Genomic DNA, 22755 nt, shown 5'->3' with positions numbered 1-22755 from the left:
CCACTCATCACAGATTCAACTATGCAGAATGATAAACCTGCTATTTTAGAAAAGAGCCCTTGTGCCCCCTGCTCTAGAAAGCCCAACCAGGGAATTTGTTTCCAGTGATTCACCATGTGCAGCTATTCAGGCATTCAGAGACTGGTGCAGTCATGGTCCAAGGGGGCCTGGTTACTAATCCCACTGACACCCGACCTTGGCTTTGTCCACGTGATGCTTCCTTGAGAGATGGCTGCAAGAAGCTGCAGGAACAAAGTCAAAGGTATGCTACAGACCCCAAGAAATCAGAGATTCCAGGAACATGAAACCTCTGCCAAGGAAAGCTGTAGGTAATCAGCAGAGCCAGCCTAATAGAGATGTTATGTGGGGTGCAACCATACTGGATCCTTCTGGAATTCACATCTCACACCTTCAATCCTAGAGGCTGAGCATGGAGCTACAGCACTTAATGTAGCCCCACTGGGCTTTGGGTCCTATTCTTTTCTGTTCCCTAGCCTTCCCCTTTGAAATGGGAAGGTTTAATATGTGCCATTGTACCTGTAACTTTAAAAAAATTTTTTTACTGAAGCTTATAGCAAAGAGTTTTCCTCAAGTCTCAGAACAGACTGACTTGGACTGAAAAATGCTATAACTGTGGATATTTTGGGGAGGGAATTAATGCATTTATGGTTGTGTGCAAGATAGTTGTATCATGTTAAGTGAAATTATGAAGTTGATCCTGTCTTTGTTTGGAGATTAAGTATTATTTTAGTTACTTTTCTTGTTGCTGAGACACACACAATACCCAACACCCAACACCCAAAATCAGAGGAGAAAAGGTTTATTTGGCTCACAGTTTGTAGAAGTTTCAGATCATGGTTGGCTGGCTCCAAGGTAGGGTGGCATGGCAGAGGGGCATTGCAAAGGAGAAACAGTCCATGGCAAGCAGGCAGGTGAGAGTACATCAACTCTTTTTCAGTCCCTCATATTTTATGAAGGATACCTTCCCTAGGGCAGGTATAGCACCCATACCCTTAATCCTAGCAAGAACTGTGCCAAACCAATCAGTGGACTGATTTAGTAATCACCCACCCGTGATTCCAGCACCATATACCTGAGATCCAGCCACCTCTGAAAAGCCCCACCTATGACAGCACAAGTCTTTGGAAGCACATCTAGATAATTTAAGTATAATTTAAGGAGATGTCTCTGTCAAGTAGACAAGGAATGAATTGTGACCATTAATCAACTTGACTGGATTAAGAAACATCCAAGGCATTAGTAAAGTACACTCCTGGGTATATCTGAGTGGTAGGTACTTTAGGTAGTAGAAATGATCCCTTACCCATTCCTCTCTGGCACCGTTCTCCTGCTCTACATCCCAACCAGCATGAATTAAGCATCTTTGCTCTGCTATGCACTTACTCTACAACGTTTCTGTCTTGGAACCAGCCAGCCATGGAATGAATCATCTGAAATTGTGAGCCAAATAAAATTCCCTCCTTTTAAATCGTGGGTGTTGGGTATTTTCTCCCAGAAGGGGAAAGTTGACTAATACACTTTTTTGTTGTTGTTGCCACTGCTGCTATTTTTGATGTCATCGCAATAGTTGCTGCTGTTGTAAGAATTTACATGGCCTTTAAGAGCACAGAAAAGATTATAATACAGGTCTAAGTTTGGATCCCAGCTTTGTCATTTACTAGCTATGTAATCTTGAGCCACTTAATATCAAATTTTCCTGGGCTTCATTTTCTTCACTGGTAAAATAAAGATAATAATACCCATTATTAAGGTCTGCTCTGGTTCTGTACTTAGAAAAAATTGGGGGAAATTTTGGATTTCTATTCTCATTCCTGTTTGACCTTGTTCAAATTATTTCACCCAAATGTGTTCACTGTGAAGATTAAATGAGCTGATACATACAAAGGGCTTGAAAATTTGTCTGAAATTTTGTAGGGGTGAAATAAATTATAACAAATACTATTGCTTACCCATTTTACATTAATATTAATGTTTTATAGGAAATGAGGAACATGGAAGATATTTTCTGCTGAATCTGTGGGGCTACAACACACACTGCCAGCAGGGCCATGTGATCACGCTGGCACTATGATTCTGGTTGGTGTTCAAGGTTGTATTAATTCTTTGCCCAGGGCTTCCTTCTGCCGGAAAGGTAAGGCTGGCCAGACCCTTTCAGAAGTGCTTTAAATGCCACATGCTTTTCTCCTGCTTTTGCAAGCTAACTGTAATCTGGGGCTGTATTCCACTGCTGCATCTCTTACCAGACTTACCTTAAATTACCATGGCTGAGCATATTTTTCTCCTCAAGAAGACCACAATTACTGTGAAGGCCTTCTCTGTGCATGACTCATCACCCTAATCTCCTTGCTGTCGTGATGCATGGATCTTAGGAGGACTTCTATAAGTATTTGCTGTGAATAAATAAATGAATGAATAAATGAAAAGCTAATGGCTTGGGTGATTAAGGGTGAATTAGTCTGAGAGGAGAGACAACCAGCATTTGCAGAAAACAAATGAAAGTTCATAGTTCCCTGTTAGAATATCAAAGCCACAAGGTATGAAAAAAACTATCTGGAAGACAGGGCTGCTATCTGAGCCTATGAACCGGGAAGAATTCTGGGTTGTCAAAAAAATCAAACTGGGCTTGGTGGCACACATTTATAATTCCAACACTCTAGGAAGATGCAGGAAGATTCCAAATTTGTGCCCTGCCTGGGCAATTTAGGGACTTAGGAAGACTCTGACTCAAAAAATATACATATAAGGTAAGGGATATAGCTCAGTGCAAAAGGCCTATGTTCAAACATCAGTACCTAAATAAATAAATAAAATTTGGTCATTCAACAAATATTTGCTTAATACTGATTATTGGCTTTATCAAGATTGCTCAGGGTAGAGCAGACTATATTTAGAAGTTTAATTTATTCTAGACTCATAGGACCTCAGAGATGAAAGTGGTATAGGATCATTCTATGTATGGTTTCTCAGATGGTGCAGTGAGGGATACTAGCTCCCAAGGAGGTGTTTTATGAACAAATGAATAAATAGACAGTTCTATAATCTCTTAAAATTGGAGGATGCTCTATCCTGTATCTCTCTTTTCTCCAGATTAAATAAGTATATCGATGGACAATGGCTCACCAATAATTTCCTAGGCATTTGTAAGGTTTTGTATTAAATTATTTAAAGTGTGCTTTTACACAATTTTGTTCTTTATTATCATTTTAAAATTAGGAGTGAATTTTGGGGGAAAGAATATTATAAACAGTATTGGATGAAAACATTTTTTGTGCAGAAATTTGTTCTCATGGAAAAGCAGAGATGGTGCACAAATTATCTAACCACAGCCCCTGGTAGTCAGCATACTAAGCACTTAGTGAACTATGGTTGTTCTGACTATCATTAACAATAGTACAAAGAGTGGCAGCAGCGTTCACTATTCCAGATTTAAATGTCAGATTTGTTAACTTAATAGCTGTGTGACATGGAACACAGGGAAGCGTTTCTTTGAGTGTCGGTTTGGGAAGACCAAATCAAAGGAAGGAATAAGTCAAGTGTAATGGGCTGCACAAACGCTTTATAGTATAAACTATAAAATGTCATCCCTTGGCCTTGAATTACACCTTTAAATATTCCAAAACAATCCATTCTTTTGGTCTAATCATATGTAGGATGCTGTGCTGACATCATATTTAGAGTGTCCAGACAAAATACAAGATTTTCCACTAAACTTCAATTTCAGAAAAACTACATGTTTTGGTGTATGTACCATACACTAATGCTAAAATATTATTTATTGTTTATCCAAAATTCAATTTAGTGACACATTTAGAACTTTTCTTAAATCTGGCAAACCTAATTGTGTTTTAATGGAGACGTTTACAAAGTGGAGCACAATTCCTGTGTCCAGTATAATTAGTAGCATCTTGGAGATGAGGAAACTGACTAGATGACTCTTACATTTATTTCAAACTTCAGGATTTTATGACTGTTAGAAGGCAGCTGATGCAATCAGCCTTACTCCAACTTTTCAGCCTTGCTGCTTGCTGCTTATGTGAATTTGGTTAATTTAGTCTATGAAAGTTTACTTTTATTATTAGTATTATGTAGAATTGTCTTCCTTCTCAGACAGTTGCTTTCTCCTTAATGGATTTTCATTATCCTATTTTTAGCACTGATTTCTGAGCTATATTATCACAGTTTTAATTTTCTCTTCAAACAACACAAATGCGACAGTCTAACTGTCCATCTTTTTGACTAAGTTAATTTTCCAGAAGAATTCAGAAAGATTTCCCTTTCCCACAGGACCTCCAGTCTCAGAAGAGGTTTCGAAATCTTCCTGCACTATGATATCACCTCTGAGGCTGGAGGGCTTTGGTTGCTTTCCATCCTTTTGTTTTGTAGTTGGGGGGTGGGGGGGAGAGGAAGATGAGAGAGAGAGAGAGAGAGAGAGAGAGAGAGAGAGAGAGAGAGAGAGAGAGAGTTCTAAGTCCATGAAGTAGTAGCCTAAAAAAAGAGGGAATTTGTAGTCAGTATCTCTACCTTGGCACCCTGCTGGGGGTAGGAGAACTCCTTCTGAACTGGGCTGCAGCCAGCTATTGTTCAGGGAGCCCCCTTCTTTGTTCCAGCGACTGTGTGTTCTGGGCATGTCAGAGGCACAACCTCACCTCATCCTCACACAGCCCTGTAAAACAGATATACATCATTGTCATAGTGGCAGAAGAAACTGTTTGCCTAGGCTGGCCTGAAAATCCACATCTGTCAGATCCTTGGGTCATGAGAAGAATATTAACCTGGCCCCTGGATGCCTGGTTAGTGAATAGCAGGTTAGTCATCCTCAAATTACCCATTTGCTCCTCCTGAGGGTTGTTTTAGATGAGATCTGCATGGATATTTTTGTCGCAGAGATGTGATGCCTCAGCAGGTTTGATGGAATGTTTAGCACATTTCTTTCTTTCCCTGTGGGAGCTGGCTTTCTACAAGTCACCAAGTGAACAGAATGGCTCGGAGTTGTTATTTATAAATAATTTTTGAAAACACACAAATAGCACATGTATCTTAGTGAATTTGGACTGCTGTAACAGAATATAACCAATCGAGATCTTATTATTTCTCAGAGTTCTGGAGGCTGGGAAGTCCAGGATCAAGGTGGCAGCAGATCTAGTTTCTGGGAGGGTTCTCTTCTGGTTTGCAGATTTTTTTTTTTTTTAATGTGTCCTAACAGGGTGGAGGGGGAGAGAGAGAAAGGGATGATAGAGAGAGTGGTGGAGGGAGGAAGAGAGAGAGAGAGCCTTAGTGAATGTACCTATGCTAATGCAGCACTCTGTTCTCTTTCATCCTTTTAAGGGCACTAACCCACTATTGAGGGCTCTACACCACCACCACCCGCCCCCCGCCCGCAACATAATTGTCTTCCCAAAGCCCTACCTCCTAATACCATCTTTTTGAGGGTTAGAGCTTCAGTATGAATTGTGGTGGGGAACATTCAGTCTATAGTAGCATGTCCATTGTTTAAAATAGAATTATAATGCTATAGATTAAAAATAACTCTCCAAATTCTATTGTCTCCCAGTTTTGGGGATATGCATTGAATTGTTTTGTCTGGGGACATTGTTAACATTCTGTTTCAATGTAAGATAGATGCATACATAGCCAGGCAGATAGGGATAGAGATACATTGCAAAGACGTACATTTAAGATGTAGTAGTTGTTCTTTTATAAAACAATATCACATGGAACACATACTGTGGAATCAACTATGTTTTTCATTCAACGATATACATTCCCAACATATATCACCCAACAGAACTTATATTTTTATTGGGGAGATCACCAATGTATATATGATATTTTAAAGGCATATTACATTAAAGTCTAAATTATAGGGCACAGAATCTATATTTTTAGATTTGTAGAGCTGTTCTTGAAATACTAGTTGTGATTGGTAGCCCATATTCTACTTCCCCTTAATTACACTAATCTCCCTGAAAAAGGAATACAGGAGAAAGAGTTGCATTCATAATAACAGTTCTTTAGACCTTATAAACAGGGTGCATCACTTTTTATAGCTGCCTCATATCTAGATGAATATTTTCTAACTTAACTTTGCCTTGAAATATTTCTTGAGTCGCTTGAAAAGCAGATCTGTTCTTACTCTCTGAAATACACCAAGGCTGCCTGTCTTGACAGTTTCACAGAGTGAAACAAAAAATTTCAAACTCCACTTAAAAATTAAATAGTGAAAGAACATGCCACCTAACGTACTGTGTTATTTTAGGCACCGCAACCACATTGCCTAGAAAATTGTCCAGGTTCTTTAATTCGCCCGGTGATGGGCAATCCAAAGTGAAGTGATAGAGTCACTGTAATGTTCATGGAGTGTATGTTCTGGGGATAAATTCCACAGAGACGAGTTCTGTTTAGATCAGTTAAAGGAGCAGAGAAAATTATACCTTCTTGGAGCTAAGGGCTTTTTATTACCTAGATGCTCCATAAGGTTTTGTTTTGTTTTGTTTTGCTTATCTTGAAAGGTGACTTTCCAACTTCCTCTCCCCACATTTCCCCCCCAGGGGAAAGATTCCTTTTGCAATAGAAGGCAATGACAAAAACAGGCAGACATTTGTCCAGCTACAGCAAGACTTGAATTGAGTTCAACATTGCTGCATACCTTGTCCGTTGAACTTGGATAAGTTAGGAGGTCTCAGTATCCTCATTTATCAAGTAGAAATAATGACCCTTGGTTTCAGTGAAAATAATGCACAGAAAGTGCTTTGCACACTCTAGATCACTTATTATAAAGACAGCTAATGTTTCCTGATCAAGGCATCAAGAGAACCAGGCATGTGCCTTACCTTGTCTGATGCCCCAAATCCCAAGCAGTAGATGCTGTTTCTCTTCTCATTATACAGATAAAACAACTAACATTTCCAGAGGTTTAGTAACTTGCCAAGGCCACAGAGCTTGAACACAGCAGAGCCAAGTAAAAATGTATATTTTCTGTTTACAGCCCTCTCAGTTTGCACTTGGCTGTATTTCAGCTGCTCCAGAGCCACAAGGGACTCATGGCTCCTGATTTGGATGGCATAGATCTCACACTTCTTGGTATCTCTCAGATAGCAGCTACTAGTACAAATGAAACCTGAGATTTAAATTTAGAGTAAGTTTCAAGTGTTTAGCGTAATTTCTAAAACCTGGCGGACTCCAGTAAATGAATAGCTATTATTATTAATATTATTGCTGAACTGTGATGAGTTGAAATTTAGATGAGTTATACATGTAAAATATACATTAGGTTTTGAAGATTTAATATGAAAATAGAAATTTAAATTTCTCAACATTCATATTGACTACATATTGGAAGGGTAATATTTTAGATATATTGGACTAAGTATGACCTACATTAAGGTTAGTTTTGCCTGCTTACTTTTCTAAGGCATTAGAAAATTTAAAATCACATATGTGGCTCTCAGTATTGCTTACATTATATATTTCTGGTGGACATTTCTCTGTGTGAGGTGCCTAGTGTATTTCTGGCTGGTGTCTGGGCTGAGCCCCAGACTAAAAGGTTCTTAGCAGGGAAGATGAGCTTTTTCTTTGGTTTAATTAGCAGGTGCAATGGAAACTGTATCCAAGGTTCACTTCCTCTGATTTTACATTTGCATTTTCCTACAGAGGCCACCAGCTGCTGAAGAGCCAGAGAAGGATAACGTAGTCTGTTCCTTGATGCTTCAGAGCCATTAAACATTTACGACAGAACATTGCCCTTTAATTCAGTAAGCAAATAACAGAGTATTACAATTAGCATCCCTGTAGCTACATTGATGTAATCTAATGGGGTCAGTGCAAATCATATTATTCTGGGGCTCAAAATTCATTTGTGATTAGTAATTTATTCCTAGGTGAAGTGTCGCAGTTTTCTGAAAGTCCTTAGGAAGTGAGCTTTAGCACAATAGCTCTGGAGGGTGTGTGTGTTAGCTTTCTGTCATTGTAAAGAAATACCCGAATTAATCGACTTAGAAAAGAGAAAGATTTATTTTGGCTCACAGTTTTGGAGGGTTCAGTTCGTGATCAATTGGCCATATTGCTGTTGAGCCCATGGTGAGGCAGTGTATCAGGGCAAGAGTACATGGTCAAGGAAGCTGCTTACCTCCTAGCAGCTAGGAAACAGAGAAAGAGGAGGGGTCAGGATCTTACAGACCACTGCAAGCAACACCTCATTGTTGCCACTTCCCAAAAGGACCATGTGCAGGATATCAAATGTGTAACACACTTATTCAAACTATAGCAGAGTGTAGGTATTATCCAAACAAAAAATGTCCTCATAAAAGGCAAACACAAAGACTGAGGATGAAACGACTTCACCCAAGTACTAATGCAGATTTAAGCAGGTATGACTGAAAGAAAGAAGCATTCCCTTGTAATAAACAGCTGCAGGCTTTCTCAGTTTTGCTTTCTCCTTAGTCAGTGGGCTTAGTGATAGGGTCTTCTGTAAAAACAAACAAGTGAAACAAAGCCACGCACATACTCTGTTAACAAGAAAATCAAAATCTAAACACTGGTTTTTAACATTGGGTAGGTAAGGCCAACACCACCTCTTTCAGTCACTTTCTTTGTAGTTTTCATGTTCCTCCTCATAGTCACACTCCGGGAGTGAGAAGCAAGTGCACTAGATGCAGGGAATAATGTCAAGTTCCAGTCTTTTTTTAAAAAATTTTATTTTATAGGTACACTTCAGGTATACAATATAATGACATTCATCATTGGAAATTTGCACCTTTACATAGTCTCCCTTGGTTCTTATTTTTCCCCCTTCCCCTGCCCTCCCCTCAGCCCCTCCATCCCTTCCTATTTACAAAGACTTTGTTTCCATTTTTCCATTTTCTCATATTAATTCCATTTCCTTCTATAATAGATAATGTGAAAAAGGAAAGAAGAGAAGTTCTAGTTTTGTATAAAGCATCCTGTAACTTTCTACTTTTGGTATGGTCGCTTGACAATTAGAGATGTAACCACTTTGAAAAAATCATGAAATACATAAAGGAATTTGGAAACATATACCATGCAGGCAGTGGTCAAGCATTTTATGATTTAAATCCTTCCTGTCCCCATGCCTTAACTTTTAGTAAATTTTCTCTTTCATGATAATGAGGTTTAAGATTTAGTGAAAATTCACTATGCATCAAGACAACTGGCTCCCTCTCTTTCTTTTAAAGTTTCTTGGTTATGAAATATTATACACTTACTGGGGGAAACCCATACTGCTTAATAGATTATTATAAAGTGAATATCTATGTAATTAAAGCTTTAAAAAATGCCATTGCTAGCCTCCATGAACCACCAAATTAACTGGATTTGGGCAACTCATTTCCTTCCCTTGAAAGTAAACATTATTCTGACTTTATGATGATGACTTCGTTTGCTTTTCTTTATATTTTTTTGTACCTAAGTGCAAATGTGTAAATACTATAGTTTGCTTTGGGCTGTTCTGAAATTTTAAGTACCCAGAACCACAGGGACTCTTGTGTCTGACCTTGTGTCAGGGATAATATTCTTATTGTTGTGTACAGCTGTAGTGCTTTCATTTTTATTGGTGTTTCCCACTCTGAGCCCACAATGATTGATCTGTCCAATCTATTGTTGATAAACACTTGGTTTATTTCTAATTTGGTCCATTAAAATAATGTGGCTGTGAACAACCTTATACATTTTCTTTGGTGTGCATGAATATATGTTTCTGGTGGGTATGTTTTTAGGCATGTATGATTAGATCATAGGTTACGGACATATGCCATATAAGTGGATACTGCACAATTTGTCAAAGTGGTTGCTTTAATTTATACTTATTGCAGCAGAATTTGAGAATTTCCCTTATTCTACGGCCTTGCCTTCGGTTAGAATTGTTAGTTTAAAACACTCCAGCCAGTTTGAAGGTGTTTATTAGGGTTTTTCTAGCTTTAGTTTTATTCCCCTGATAGCTAATGAGCTCATTTTCAGATCTTCTGCTAGCCATTTGGATATCTTGTTTGTCAAAATGACGAATCAACACTTTCCTCGAGCATTGCACTAGATTTTTCTATCTTTTTTCTCATTAAGTATTGAAGTTATTTTTATATTCTGGATACAAGGCCTTTATTGGTTATATGCATTGCAAATATCTTTTCTTACTCTCTACTTTGTATTTTCAATGTCTTCATTTAATCTGATGAACAGATATTCTTAAATTTGTTATGATATTTATCAAACTTTATTTTATGGTAATAATGTGCTGTCTTCGTAAGTCTTCTACCCTGAGGTCATAAAGACATTCCCCACATTATCTTTTTAAGATTTTATTGTTTTGCCTCTCACATTTAGATTACAGTGTACCTAAAATTCATTTTTTGAGTGAGGTATAGAGTGGGGTCCAGTTCCATTATTTCTTGTGGCTGTCTAATGGTCCTACCGCTATGTATTGCGAAAGCCATTGTTACCCTACTACTCCACAGGGCCACTGTTGGAACCTGGATTTTTCCAAAGTGAGCCTTGAGGCAAATGCTTGCCTAGAGGCTACATATTTGGCAACATACTCCCAAGTAGCAAGAGTACAAGATAGGGCAATGAAACAAGTAAACAGACGAAGCCAGCACAAAGGCATGTGATCAAACTGGTCTTTGCCATACTTAATTGGTGCTAAATCCTTTTAGGGTGCCTCATGAAATACAATTTAGAACTCTACCTGGGGACACGAGGAAGAAACACTTCTCCAGTTGGTTTCCTACTGGCCACAACTGGCTCCAGGGGCGTTAGCTCTATTACACTTCCAGGTTTTATGTGTGTGGAGGGCTGAGTGTGGGCATCTCATGCCTTGGCAATGGTGAGGTCTGAGGACAGGAAGAGAGAGATGCAATGTGGGTTGAAAGCCAGATGCAGTGTTTGCAAGATGCTCTTTAAGGCCAGTGCAAAGTAGGATGCTATAAAAAGTGACGGAGAGGATTTTGATATAGTTCATAAGATTTTGTTTATTGTAGTTTAGGATCTGATTTATCTACTTTGAAAGCATCACTATAATTACTAAGTTGGTAACCCTGAACTAAGTTTTAACACACAGTGGAACATGTTCTCCAGCCTTATTCTTCAAGAACCATATGGCTCAGCCCTTCACATTGGCCTTACAAGCCTTGCTGCTTACATTGCTTACAAGACTCTTCTCTCTGGGATCTGTAAGTAATAAACTGCTTCTGTTATTCCAGGTGTTTTGTTGAATTTTCTCCTGTGTGTCTCACCTGATCAATACACCTGACCTAACTTCTTTCCCAGTCAAGACTCTCCTGGAGAGGGTCTATCTTGGTAGAAATAAACTGGATACAAGTTTGTTGTCTAAGAATCACAAGGGGATCCAGTAATCTAATTGAGTTTCCTTGAGAATGACACCTGGTCATGGGCTCAGACACTTGAACATAGACTTTAGTTCTCTTGTGTGCAAGTTTATTTCCCCTTTCTCCTTATAACTAGGATGTAGCTCTTTGTGTCCTCAATCACATGTATTTATGGTTTATTATATGCTCCATCCTTGGTAGATCTTGGATTCCAGTTTTGTCTCCTTAGCACTAAAGAGTCATTGTAAGTGCTACTCATCCTTTCATCTGTCTCTTCAAGGTGGAAAAATAGCCCATAGGCAAATACCAAGGCTGAGCTCAACCATCTAGATTTCCATCTTCTCCTGAATCTTGGTTCCATAGAGATCTTCCTTATGATGCTGTTAGCTCTTTCACAGATATCCTTCAGAAGATGTCTTTTATATTTTTTTTCGCAGAAGTTTTAGTTAACTGGAGACCTGAGGGTTGGTTTTAGTGAACAAGTCTGCTTCAACTGAGTGCAAACATCCAGAATTCTTTGGATATCTTGGCAAGATAGGTATTAATCTCCTTACCATAAACTGAAGGAACAAACCTGTCTGACTTCAAAATTCTTCTTTTGAAGTTTGCATGTCTTTCTATATTCTCCACCATCTTTGTTTACCATGTTGAGGAGTGTGTTGAGCTATGAGTTGAGTTCTACCAAATATGGAGAGAATGAATGCTATTTAGGGATTGTCTAGTAAGGTTTGCTATTGTAGATGAGTTGACTGACTGTATCATGTTGTATTTTTTTATCATGTGTATTTTTAAGACAAAGTTGTTTGGGATGAGCATTAAGCAATAGAGATGCTTTTTACTGAAACACATAAATATCTTTTATTCTAGACAGGCTTATTGGACACTGGCTCCATCTTATTTTTTGCATTACTTCTCACGTAGAGAAAATATTAATTCCTTATATTCATGCTTAAATTGCTTTATGTGATGCTTTAAAATGTATGTACCACTTGGCATACTCTTGTGAAGGAAACAGGATGGGATCCACATATTACTTATGAGAAAAAAATTCAGAGAGACCAGTTCATTAGCTCAGGACTACACAGCTAGTAATGGGAATGTTTAAAATCTGTTCCAGTGACATTTTTCTTTTCTGTTAAATGAATGATTTTATCAATTTTTATAACTATTAATTTGAGTACTATTTTCCACTAAAGATAAATATAATTTCTGTGTGTTTGTATAGTGTTATAGGAATGCTGAGATGCTAGTCTTTGGAGAATAGTAAACTATATTCAAATCCCTACAGAGTAACTAACCAGTCACCAGAATTTGGGAAAGCTACATAATGACATTATGCCTCAGGACATTCACCTGGAAAGCTGAGATTAAAAATATTTAATCTAGTTAAGTATTGTTTTGAAGGCTAAATAAAATAATGCATGTAAAACTCTTAGGCAGTATATGGGGTTCAATAAATAATATAGTATACAATAATTGTTATTACTGCTATTTCAGTGTTATTAATGAAGGTGACGATTTATTTACTATTATGGACAAGATTTTTCCTTCTTAATTTAAAACCAAGAATAGGTTCTTCCTTGGTCTTATTTATATAGAAGGGCAAAAATCTGAAAGTGATCTTTGCCCTCTTCCCTATTTTGTGTTGTCACCTGTGGAAAACAGACACCATGTAAGCGCACATCTGGTGTGTTAATCATTGTGTTTCCTTGCAAGGAATTTTGTGCTACATTTGTAGCTTAAAGTTAAGGCAGCTGGGAACTGTGATTTGGAAGATATGGAGGAAAAACAGCCTGAAATATTAATAGACTGATTGGGCTGGTTCATTCTACTTTAAATATTTGTCCCTTTTTTTAAACAACCAACTTCATGTTCAGGTATGTTCTGGTACAAAATTGTTCGTTCATTTTTAGTACTTCAATCCATTTTAGAATCTGAAAGAAAAAGGAGTAATCCTTGTATGATGTATGGAGAAATTCTTTCTATTATTCAGGAGTTAATAATGGTGAATTAGGGGAGGCACTTATTTTCACTTTGCAAACAGACTCAAAGGCACCAGTAAAACTGAGTAAGATCAACTACATCTGACTTTTGAAACATTCCTAAGGCCTTAAGCAATGTCAAAATATTTCGGTGAGACAGACATGTCCCATGGTGTTCAAGTCCTTGTATAATTTCTTTACATTAAGGGTGGGCTGGACCTCTGATACACTTCTAACCAGTATCCCAAAGGTGATGGGATATGTCACTTCTGTGATGATAGTGCATACATGGCAAAGATGTTGTGTTGGTACTTCTGTGATTATATGATATTATTATATTATATGACTTGCTGTCCTTATTGACACAGAAGAAGCAACCTGCCAGGAACAGGTACAGCCAAAAAAAAAAAAAAGTCATCAAACAAACAAAACCAATGTAATTAATTCTTCCAACGTTGTAGTGAACTTTCTGGTTTCGGTGTCAAACCATCTCCTTCCTTATTTCTTCAAATGGATCTAAATTATGAGGTATTATTGTACATGACATGAAGTAAATTTAATTTGTATTTTCTAAGAGGAAACACCATTTGTTGAATCATTTTGATTTGTTCAAAGACTTATAATACCATGTTTCTTATATTCTAAATCATGAAATGCTTTAGTCTGTTTTTGGACCCTGGGTATTCTTCACTGATACATGTGTTTATCCATACATGAATGCTACACATCTCATTGCTAGTTGTAATAGGAATTCTGTTTGGGTTTCATTGTAATGGTCTTCAACTTTAAAGATTAATTCAGGGCTCTTCTCATCTATTTAATCCTTCCAGACATGAATTTCACTATTTATTAAAATCTTTTATGTAACCTTCCACAGCATTTCAAAACTTTTTATATAAAGAGCTAAACAGGTCTTAGATCTATTTCTTTCTTAAAGTTTTACTGTTATAAATAATAATAGTCTTCCACTCATATTTATTGAGTAGTCATCATGTTAACAGTATGCAAATAGTTACTGATTTTTTATCGTTAATTCTATATCCAGCATCCCTACTAAATAATCTTATTGGTTCTGATAGTTTGACTTTTGGGGGGGATTTTTACCACATTAGCAAATGTCAAAAAATTCTAATCCTTATGCCTATTTTCCCTCTGTCTTATTTCAGTAGCTGTGGCCTTCAGTAAAATAATCACAGAATGTGTATTGGAAATATTTGTCTTGTTTCTGAATTTAATGGAAATTTTTCTTAAGTTTTATCAGTAGGCATTATTTTTACTGTGTATCAGCTTTACAAGAATAAGAATTTTTTTTTGCTCTTCCTTGTTTTCCAAAATATTTTACTAGGAAAAAACTATTAGGAATGTGATTAGGAAAGTTTGTTAAGGGCTTTTATTAGGATTACACAATATTAGGAATATTATCTAATGATTTGTATCCATGCTCTTGGATGATTAGGTTTTCCACCATTAGTCTGCTAGAGCAGTGATTTTTTTTTATATTTTTATGTTGTATTTCTGGATAAAATCTACCTAGATATCATTAACTATATTTAAATACAACTGGATTTAAGTAATGGATATTGTATTTGGGAATTTTATAACCATGCTTATAAATTAGGTTGCTAAATAATTCTTTTTGTTCTGATTTTACCACTTTCTACTTTTAGTTTAAAATAATATCCTAATCTCACAACTGAGCTGGGTAGTTGCCTACTTTTTAAATCTTTGAATCAATTTACATAACATATAATTGAAGTGTTCTTTGAACACTTGTTAAATCCTTTTCTAAAACTGTCTGGGCCTAGAATCTTTATAAGACAGAAATGTTTAAAATATTTCTGATGATTTTAGGCTTAGATAGGAAGAAGTGATTTGCTATGTGAGCTTCATCTGTCATTCTGAAATCACATTTTTATACATATTGTATTGTTTTTTCCATCAAGAGCAAAGATATTTCTTTGTGAACCTGAAAACTACAAATAGAAAGTGTCCTGATCAGTAGAGTATTTAAGGTATGATCTGATTGTTTTCAGAGCCCAGTATTTGACACTGGGTTCTTCCCTCAACATTGGTACTGTCATTTGACCTTAACCCAAATGTTGGTTCTGTCATTCTTGGCTTCTCCACTAATCAATGACCAGAACTACCAGTTACTGTACCTACATATAATTTTTTGTAATACAGTAGTAACTTCATGAGAACATTTTCTACTATTTGCCCTTTACAAAAAAGGAGAAAAAGTGATAGGAGAAATGAAATAGCTTGGCTAAGGTTACTTAGTTGAAAGAATGGCAGACAAAGATAGTAAAGATGTGTGTATTTGTTTCATTACACTGAGCTTGGCATCCAGAAATATTTGCCCTTTTCCTTTGATTTTTGCCTTAATGTACAGTCTCCACCTGAAGAATTATTTGGCAAACAAATTTCCCCTCAAGTTTAATTTGATTTTACTAACTCATAATTATAACTGCTTTGACAAAAGCAATATTTGTGATGTTTTGTGGAGGCAAAAACAGTATTAATATTCTCCATGCTGTTCATGCTTCTTTTATTCTAATTTATATGTTTATAGTTTTTTGTATCTTTGGCTGGATTTATTAAGATTGTCTCAACAGATGCATTTAATTGACCAGAAGGTATAGATACTAACTTTGTTCTGTAATGACCATCAAGTGATCAAATGATCAAACCAATAGTCTTTTAGTCAAAATGGCAGAACCATCAGAAAGGCTTGTTTTGCTCTATTTTCCAGTAGACCTCTGCTTTAGGACATGTGAGAGGTGGAAATCACTGACCTGATGTGAAAACAACTTGATTGTGAATCCTAGCTTCACTATTTTTAGTGGGGAGCATGGGGGGATTTAGAAAATCACTCAAAGTCTATAAGCCAAGAGTCTATCTGGCATACCTCTCCCCCTTCCTTTTGGTTTTCCTGTTTTGATATAAAACATATATATCTTAAAGTCCACCATTTAAAAAGCACAAATCAGTTGGTTAAGTGTATTCACCAAAGTGTGTAAGTATCATCATTATCTAATTCCAAAACGTTTTTGCCTCAGCAGAAAGCAACTTTGTACCTGAACTTTGTACCTGGTAGCAGTTACTCCCTATTCCTCCATCTTCCAACTCCTCTTAGCCATTATTCTTCTTTTGTCTTTATGAGTCTAACTACTCTAGGTACCTTATGTGAATGGAATCATATTTGTATTTGTCCTTGGTCGTTGGCTTATTTCACTTAACATATTATCCTCAAGACTCAGCCATGTTGTAGCATATATTAGCAGCATTTCATTTCTTTTTTTCCCTCAGTATCATCCCATTGTATGAATATACTACATCTAATTATCCATTCATCAGTGGATGAACATTTATATAGTTTCTGGTTTTTGACCATTATGGATAGTGCTGCTATGAATGCTCATATACAAGATTTTGTATGAACATACATTTTACTTCTTCTGAGTATATATTTAGGAATGAAATTACTGGATCATATGGTGACTGTTTATGTTGTGAGAGATAGCCATTGTTTTCTATAGATGTTATACCATTTCACATTGCCATCAGCAATTTGAGAAGGTTCCAGTTTCTGTAGATACTTGTCAACACTTGTTATTCTTCTTCATTTTCTTTTTAATGATAGCTATCCTAGTGGATGTTAAATGGAACCTTACTGTAGGTATAGTCAGCATTTTCATAAAGACTAATGATGATGAACATCTTTTGGTTATTTGTGTATCTACTTTAGAGAGATATATATTTGAATACTTTGCAATTTTTAAATTGGATTGTTTGCCTTTTTATTGCAAGTTGTAAGAGTTATGTCTTTTGAATAATATTTCCTAGTCAAATATATGATTTTTCTGTCTGTGAGTTGTATTTTTACTTTCTTGATAACGGATACACTCAGATATAGCTATATTTAATCTTACAGAATATTTGTGAAGTTAGCAATATCAACCCCTTTTTAAAACCGAGGAAGCAATCAGAGCTATTGTATGGTTTGTTCACAGTCATACAGTTAGTAGAAGACAGGAAACAGGTTCAAACCTTACCTTTGGCTTAGAGCACATGAACTTGTTTACAGTGTCTACTGCCTACTTCCTACTTACAAGATGGCAGTTGCAAGACATACTCCAGGGTGATGCATGACTTATGACCAACCAAGAGTGTAGATACTGCTGTGGATTCAGATGAAGAACAGATTGCAGGCATCAGAGAAATTGGGAAATTTCAGGCTTAAGTACAGGAGAACATCAACTCTCCTTCAGGCAGAAAATGTTGTTAGTAAGGGCCTTGCAGTGGGAACATAAAGTTGTTTCAAAGAACAATAAGCCACTGGGGCGAATGGAGGACATTGTGGGTAATAATGAGAGATGGTGCTAGAAAAGTAATTTGAGGTCAGATGATGGAAGAGCTAGGTGTTACTACCTTTTTTGAGTGCAGACAGGGAATGTGAAACCATAGAAGATTTTCAAATTGTATGGCTTTAGGGTAATTAGTCTCACAGGGTAGATGAACAGAGCAAAGGACTAGAAGATGACATTATTGGAAACGGAATGCAGATTTATTATATTAGAATTTTTTTTTTTTGTACCGGGGATCGAACTCAGGTCCTTGCGCTTGCGAGGCAGGTGGCCAAACCACTGAGCTGAATCTCCGACTATGATTTATTATAAAATGATAAAAGCCTAGTGGAATGGGAGGGATGAAAACTGGAAGAGTATGAAGAGACAGAGGAAACATTTCATGGGGGAAATCTAGAAGACATGACGAGATACTACATGTAAAATGAATCTGCAAGTTAATTCTACAAGTTAAATAGGAAGTCATAATAATACTAATACTGCCTGACATTGAATGAGTATATTTTACTTGTCAGGGAAATGAGAACCACCATGGACAATTAGTCTTGATGAATGGGTAGGGATTTACTTAGAAGGAATTATCTAAGGCAGAGGAAGCATTATGCTAAGTGTTTTGAACCTGTTGTCTTATTGTATCCTGCTACAGCACTCTTTTCTAGATGAAAAAACCGAGATATGGGAAGGCCTAGCAGCTTGGTAAAGATTGAGTACCCAGTAGTACAATACAAAATGTGGGTTCAAATGTAGACTGTTATAATACAGTGCAAGAAAAATTTTTAATCTTGAAAAACAGTATTAGACTCACTAGCTGGAATGAAAACCAGGCATTTAAGAGAAATTTTGTGGGAGGAAGAAGATGTTTTGTCTTGGGTTGCTTGTGAAGAAAGACCACTATTTGGGAGTACCCCAAATAAAGTGATAAAGCAGGGAAGAAAGAGTGAAGGAGAGCTGGAAATTTGCAGCAAGTGTACAGCAGAGAGGTCAAATCCATGAGGAGAATACAGCCACCAATGTAAAACAGGTGGGATGAAGGCAAAAATGCTGGGCTTTAAGGAATGTGGAGGTGGAGAAGAGAGGAGTGAACCAAGAAGAGGGACAAGATGACAGGTGTACAGAGAAGTAACAGACATGCAAGAATTGCGTGAAGAAGGGAGTGTATAAGAAAGTCACAAAAGCAGAGACTGAGAATAGCCATCACCTCTGGATGTCTTCTTGAGCTTTTGAAAACCACTTCAGAGTGAAGTGCTGTGGACTCTGTTCAGGGGTTTGAGGTATCAGATCCCGAGTAGAAAGAAGAGAGGCCAGGGATATAGAACATTGAATTAAATCGGGTAAACAGTGTAGGGAAGGGAGGAGGACTGAAGTCAGAGGAACCACCAGGCACTGTAGAGATTTGTTTACAGTTGAAAGATAAGGAAGAAAGACAGGTAGAGCCATCAAACAAAACCAGAGGTCTTGTCTTAGTTACTTTTCTCATTGCTGAGACAAAATACCCAACACCCCAAAGTTAAAAGGAGAAAGGTGTATTTAGCTCACAGTTTGTTGAGGTTTCAGTTCATAATTGGCTGGCTCCAAGGCAGGGAGGCACAAGGGGAGAGACAGTTCGTGGTGGGCAGAGACAGCAAAAGCAAAAAGAGACCTTAACGGTGTCTTTCTGGGCCCTTTATCTTATCCAGACTACTGGGATTGGGGCAGTGCCAAAGCAAGCAGTAGACTGGTTTAGTAATCACATGTTCTTAATCCCAGCATCACACGCTGTAGATGCAGCCACCTCTGAAAAAGCCACCTATGACTGCATGAAGCTTTGGGGGACATCTGGACCCAAACCATGACAACTCTAAATTAAGTAGTGCATTTCAATGGTGTTATTATGTATTTTCTAGTGGATAAGAGAGAGTTTGTCTTTTTTAAAAATTGAAATCTAGCGTTTATTTTCAAGCAATGCTTTGGCTTGGGTGCGGTTAGTCACGGCCAAAAGTCAGGTTGAAACTTAGTTCTATTGTAATAGTATCGAGTGGTGAGTGGTGAGGTCTTTAAGAGGTGTTCGGATCAAGGGTGGCCTACCCCTGTGAAGGGATCACTGCTTCCTGAGAGAGTGGCTTTAGTGTTCATAAAAGCACATTGTTATCAACTTCTGGTCCCCCGGCCCCTCTTCTCTTTGCATTCTCTCCTCTTTCCCTTCTGTTTCACCACGCATGGAGCAGCATACGAGGCCTTCATCAGAAGCCAAGCAAGCCAGTGCCTTGCTCTTAGACTTCCAGAACCGTAAGCCAAAATAAATTAAAATTCCCGGGTAAATTACCCATTCTCAGATACTCCATTAGAGCAACAGAAAAATGAGTAAAAATGCAATGTAAAAGGGTTTTTAATTCTCTCGACAATCCAGCAAAGTAGATAGTATCATTACTGTTGTTCAAGACTGTGTCATGGACCTTTCTTTTGGAGACATTGGGCCATTCTTCTGTCCCTGAGTCCACCCACTGAGTAATCACCCATGGTCTTATATTTTTTTCTTTTTGGTACCAGGGGTCAAACTCAGGACCTTGTACTTGTGAGGCAGGATCTGTGCCACTGAGCTAAATCTCCACCAAGCTTATATTTTAAGAGTTCTTTCTGTGAGTTTTATGCCCAGAAATTTTGATGACAAAAGTAGAGTAATATCATTTCTATTTAAAAAAACAAAAGCCAACATGTCTTGTATGTTTACCTAACTCAATTCCTGCACCATTGATTAAGTGGCTACTATTACAGGTGCAGAAATTGAGTCCCCAAGACATTAAGAAACCCAAATGGCAGTGATGATGGTATCAAAATTGAAATGCAGGGAGATGTTCTTGTTCCCATATTGATGCGCTTAGAGTTTAGACTTCATATTGACTTGTTCTTTAGGATTTCCAATGCGTCTTTTTATTTCTTTAACTTTCCAGCCAACTACTTAGGATAAGCTTCCAGTCATTGACAATACAGAAACAGAAATAGGAAATTTATCAATGTGTTGCTAGTGAGTTAGAGACCGAAACTGAAACCATGAAACAATACCCAGATCTCCTTACTCTTAGCATTCTGTGGTACTCCTGAGATGATATGGGATAAAGGGGGTCCAGTCTAGAAATTGGAGATGTAGTAACACATCTTAGCGCTGTCATGCACTGGCTACAGGAATATAGTTAAGCTGCTTGTCTAATCCATTCTTGGTTTTCTCTTTGTAAAAGGAAGAGGTGGGATTAAGTGATATTCAGACTCAAGAGCTTTTAGGTCCAGCAGAAAAATGATGCAGGCCACATGTGTAATTTTAGCCAGTAGTCATATTAAAAAGTAAAAAGCTACTAGGTGAAATTAATTTTGATGTTATATATACAATTTAATTTTATAAGCATTTATATTTTATATAAATATGTATTATATAAAAATATATGTTATATATAATTTAATCCAATATATGACCATTTCAACTTGAGGTGCACATGAAAATTATTGTGCTCTCCTTTCTTTATTATTGCACTAAATCTTAAAATAGTCCATGTTTCATATACTCAACACATCTCCATTTGGACTAGGCACATTTCAAGAGCTTCATAACCACATATAGCTAGGGGCTGCCATGCTGCAAAGCATAGATCTGTACTCTGAGCAGCAATGACACAAAGTCTCTCCACCAAAGGTAGGGAGCTGGAAGAATCAGAGCCAGCAGCAGTTGCTGCTAAGATATTTGACTTTCCATCTGCTGAGCTTCACATTCTTGTTTTCCTCAGGCTCCAAGTCATCTGCCTGCCTCAACTAAGTAGAGTGGGAAATTATGAATGATGGCCCTCTCCTTACCACCAGTGCCTCTCCACAGTCAGTACCCATGAGGCCCACTCAACAAGGGCATCATCTTTCCAAGCTGACAGCGCTGGGACAATGACACTTGTGGTAAATTAAGCGGAATGGTGATGAAAAATGGAGTGTGGTCACAATCTAGCAGTACTAGCAGTTGGCGGAGTCTACTGTGGCCCTTGACAGATGCATTCTCTTTTAGATCTCTCCGTGGTATTTGAGTACTGGATCATCTATTATCCTGCATGTTATGTATGAGGAGAGAAATAAAATGAAATGGAACTCATATAATCGTTGTAAAGGCAGATTTACTAGATACCATCACAGTTTGTCTGGAGGAGGAAATCCCCTTGCGGGAGGGCATGCTTGTTAAAAGCATCTTTACAGTGATCCTGGGCTTTTTCTTTCTCACAGTTCAGAAATACAGGTCAAGCTTAAAAGAATGGAGGGAGAATAGAATTTGCTTTTCATTAGTCAGACAGAGCAACTACACCAGCGTATTTATTTATAAAGTAAAAATACAGGTAAACTTTGAGTAATTATTCCATTTTCTTTAATAGAGGCCCTAGAGAAGCAAAAATACTTAATACTGCAATTGGTTCAAGGTTTGTGACTAATAAGATAGTTTTATAAAAATAAAAAGCATTAAAATCCATAAAAATAATACTAATAATAGCAGTAAAAATAAACATACTATAGTGTTCCTTACTTGCCTGGAATTATCTTTTGGAAGTGTACCTATTTGCAAAGGTGCTAAATTGACATGAGCTTGACATTGTGTTACAAAGCTGGGAGGAATGTTTTTTTTTGTTAAACTGGAGGAAGGGATTTATTGGGGAAAGAGCTGCCAGGCTGTCTCGAAGAATGGGGGGGGGGAGGGAGAGGGAGAGGGAGAGGGAGAGGGAGAGGGAGAGGGAGAGGGAGAGAGAGACTAACTGGGTGAGGTTTATAAAGGGTTGTGTGGCTAGAGAGCACCGAGGGGGCTGAGGATCAGTTGTATTGCTGGGGCAGGTGACAGAGTTTAAACTTATTGGCAGATGAGTAGTGGGGTGGAATGGCGAGCTCAGTTCCACTTTCCCAGAGAGTAAAGGACCCATTTAGGAGAAGCGGGTGCCATTTTGAGTAACAGACCTCCCTGCGGCCATTTTGTGTAACAGTTAACAGTAGGAAAATTTACTGAGAGAAAGAAAGCTTCTAAGAGAGACAGAAGGGGGACCAGAAAATGGGTTGACCCTG

The 22755-nt window shown here is 37.6% G+C and overlaps 1 long non-coding RNA gene across 1 annotated transcript in view; it reads left to right on the top strand.

Moving 5' to 3' along the window:
- Positions 1–22354, top strand: part of LOC110345001 (uncharacterized) — a 535785-nt gene extending 513431 nt beyond the window's left edge. Inside the window, exons 4-6 of the long non-coding RNA XR_015444653.1 lie at positions 2001–2152; positions 7672–7772; positions 21456–22354. This is a non-coding gene — a long non-coding RNA (uncharacterized LOC110345001). The remainder of the gene's footprint in view (positions 1–2000; positions 2153–7671; positions 7773–21455) is intronic.
- The last annotated feature ends 401 nt before the right edge of the window (positions 22355–22755 follow it).

Source organism: Heterocephalus glaber, unplaced genomic scaffold, assembly GCF_053883595.1.
Source record: "Heterocephalus glaber isolate CG9 unplaced genomic scaffold, H.glaber_assembly_v1.0 deba00001606, whole genome shotgun sequence".
Classification (NCBI taxonomy): domain Eukaryota; kingdom Metazoa; phylum Chordata; class Mammalia; order Rodentia; family Bathyergidae; genus Heterocephalus; species Heterocephalus glaber.
This window is presented reverse-complemented; position numbering and strand designations above follow the sequence as displayed.